The sequence below is a fragment of the Vicia villosa genome, unplaced genomic scaffold, assembly GCF_029867415.1.
Source record: "Vicia villosa cultivar HV-30 ecotype Madison, WI unplaced genomic scaffold, Vvil1.0 ctg.001340F_1_1, whole genome shotgun sequence".
NCBI classification, from domain to species: Eukaryota; Viridiplantae; Streptophyta; class Magnoliopsida; order Fabales; family Fabaceae; genus Vicia; species Vicia villosa.
This window is the reverse complement of record NW_026705581.1, coordinates 276,629-280,197: the sequence shown is the minus strand read 5'-3', so window position 1 is coordinate 280,197 and position 3,569 is coordinate 276,629.

Below are 3,569 nucleotides of genomic sequence, written 5' to 3'. Positions count from 1 at the left end.
CCTGTCCTGAACTTGTTGATTTTGATCCTGAGGTAGAGAGAACCTTGCACACACTTCGTAGAGCAGGCCAGGCTAGCAATAGTTCACCTTCACCGACCATAGCTAAGTCTGATTCTGAGTCTGATTATTTGCATAATTTGTTTGATTCTGATTCTGAACTTGTTTTTGAAATGGCTGAAAATAGAACTCTAAGGCAACTTGCAGCCCCTGATGTTTATTATAATGGCTTGTGTATTGAATATGATGCTGTTGCTGTTCCTTTTGAATTAAAATCGGGTTTAATACACTTGTTGCCAAAGTTTAATGGTCTTGCAGGTGAAGATCCACACAAACATTTGAAGGAATTCCAGGTGGTGTGCTCTACACCATTGAAGCCTGAAGGGATAACTGAAGATCATATCAAACTTCGTGCTTTTCCTTTTTCTTTGCAGGGTGCAGCGAAGGACTGGATATATGATCTTGAACCGAATTCAATCACAAGCTGGAATGCTCTGAAGAGAGTGTTCTTGGAGCGATACTTTCCTGCCTCTAGAGCTGCTTCAATCCGAAAAGAGATTTGTGGCATTAGACATGACAACGAGTCATTGGCTGAATACTAGGATAGGTTCAAGAAGTTGGTTTCAAGCTGCCCTCAACATCAGATTACCGAGCAACTTCTCATTCAGTACTTTTATGAGGGGTTGTTACCTATGGATAGAAACATTCTTGATGCTGCTAGTGGTGGAGCACTTGTTGACAAAACTCCAGCTGCTGCCAGGGCCCTCATTGAAAATATGTCCCTAAATTCCCAGCAGTTCACCACTCGAATCAATTCTGTCCAAACCAAGGGTGTACATCAAATTCAAGGTTCCTCGAACAGAGCTTTAGAAACCAGACTTGATGAGCTGACCGCTTTAGTCAAACAACTTGCAGTAGCGAAACCTCAAATAGCAACTGTATGTGGCATTTGTACAACTCATGATCATCCCACTGATACTTGTCCTCTTCTGAAAGATGATACTGTTACCGAGCTGCCTCAAGCTTATGCAGCCAACCTTTACAACCAGAACAGGTACAACAACACTCCTGACTTGTCCACCAACAAATATCACCCCAATTGGAGGAATCATCCCAACCTTCGATATGGAAATCAGCAGCCTTCCCAACAACAGCTCACCGTTCCATTACCCCAGCCACATCACACTCCTCCAGCTACTACTTCCGGACCATCCTTGGAAGATCTTGTTAAACAAATGGCCGTGAACAACCTTCAGTTTCAACAAAGAACCGACACTAGCATCCAGACCTTGACCACACAGATGGGACAACTTGCTACTCAAATAAATAATATGCAAGCTCAAGGTTCGAACCAACTTCCAGCACAAACTGTTGTCAATCCGAATGGTAATGCTAATGTGAGTGCTATTTCTTTGAGATCCGGAAAGGTTACAGAACCAGCCCCTGAAAAAAATAAAAAAAATCATTGAGGTAACTTCTGAACTTTCTTCTTCTGAACCTCCTCCAGCTGAGCTTTCTTCTCCTTCTTCTGTTGTGGTCGGAACTGAAAAAAATAAAGAAAATGAGTATGTGCCACCAGTTCCTTTCCCACATAGAGTTCTGAAAAATAAAAGAATTGAGGAGGGAGACAAAAAAAAAGAAATTCTGGATATGTTTAGGAAAGTAGCGGTAAACATTCCGCTTCTTGATGTGATTAAGCAAGTTCCAAGGTATGCAAAGTTTCTGAAGGATTTGTGTACAAACAAGAGAAAAGTAAAAGGAAGTGACAGAGTCAACTTGGGAAGAAGCATCTCTGCTTTCATTCAGCCCGAACAAAGTGTTTCGGCCATCTCTCAGGTCTTGCCACAAAAGTGCAAAGACCCGGGAACTTTTACTATTCCTTGTACCATCGGGGATAAGAAATTTGATAATTGTTTGCTTGATTTAGGAGCGGGCATTAATGTTATGCCTACTTCTATTTATAATAACCTTTGCCTTGGTCCCATGCAGCATACAGGTTTAATCGTTCAACTGGCGAACAGGAGCAATGCACGTCCCACCGGCATAGTGGAAGACGTCCTCGTTCAAGTTAACGATTTAATTTTTCCTGCAGATTTTTACATTCTGGACATGGAAGGAGAAACTAAGTCAAGCAGAGCTCCCATCATCTTAGGCAGACCGTTCATGAAAATGGCGAAGACAAAAGTTGATGTTGATGATGGAACCATGTCCACGGAATTTGGTGACATCGTCGCAAAATTTAATATCTTCGATGCCATGAAACACCCTGTGGAGGAGCATTCGGTTTTTAACATTGAGTTGATTTCTGAATTAGTTGATGAGAGTTGTTCTGAATTATTTTCACTTGATTTTCCATCTCTCTCTGATTTTGATGATAATTATTCATGTCTTGACTGCACTGACACTAACGTTTGTGCCCTTTGTGCTGAGATTGATGCTTCCTTGCAGCCTGATACATTTCCTACAGGTGAAGTTGTTACCGATGAGGCTATTTTTGCCGTCGATGCTCTTGACATCCCGGCTGCCCCAAGCCTTCCATCCATCATTCAGCCCCCGTCCTTAGAGCTAAAAGAGCTCCCTGGGAACCTGAAATATGCTTACTTGGAGCATAATGAAAAACTTCCTATTATTATCTCTTCTAACCTTGATTTCAATCAAGAGGACAGACTTTTGCAGGTATTGAAGAAGCACAAGAAAGCAATCGGGTGGACATTAGCCGACCTTCCAGGTATTAGTCCTTCGATGTGCATGCACAGGATTTTACTTGAGGATGGAGCGAAAACAGTAAGGCAGCCCCAAAGGAGGCTTAATCCTTTGATTCTTGATGTTGTAAAGAAAGAGGTAACCAAACTCTTGCAAGCAGGTATCATTTATCCTATCTCTGACAGTAAGTGGGTGAGTCCAGTGCAGGTTGTACCTAAGAAATCTGGACTCACAGTGGTAAAAAATGAAAAGAATGAACTTGTTCCCACTAGAGTCCAGAACAGCTGGAGAGTTTGTATTGATTACAGGAGACTAAACCAGGCTACTAGAAAGGATCACTTTCCTTTGCCGTTCATTGACCAGATGCTTGAACGGCTAGCTGGTAAATCACATTATTGTTTTCTTGATGGTTTTTCAGGTTACTTTCAGATTCATATTGCACCTGAAGATCAAGAAAAGACCACTTTCACGTGCCCATTCGGTACATTTGCTTACAGGAAGATGCCTTTTGGCCTTTGCAATGCTCCTGGCACTTTCCAATGATGCATGATGAGTATTTTCTCTGATTTTATTGAAAATTGCATGGAAGTGTTTATGGATGACTTTACTGTTTATGGTTCTTCTTTTGATGCATGCTTGAACAGTTTAAGCTTGATTTTAGAAAGATGCATTGAGACTAACCTTGTATTGAATTATGAAAAGTGTCATTTTATGGTTGAGCAGGGAATTGTTCTTGGTCACATTATTTCTGAAAAAGGAATTTCTGTTGACCCTGCTAAGATTGATGTGATTTCTACACTGCCTTACCCTTCTTGCATTCGCGAGATTCGTTCTTTTCTTGGTCATGCAGGTTTTTACAGGCGTTTCAT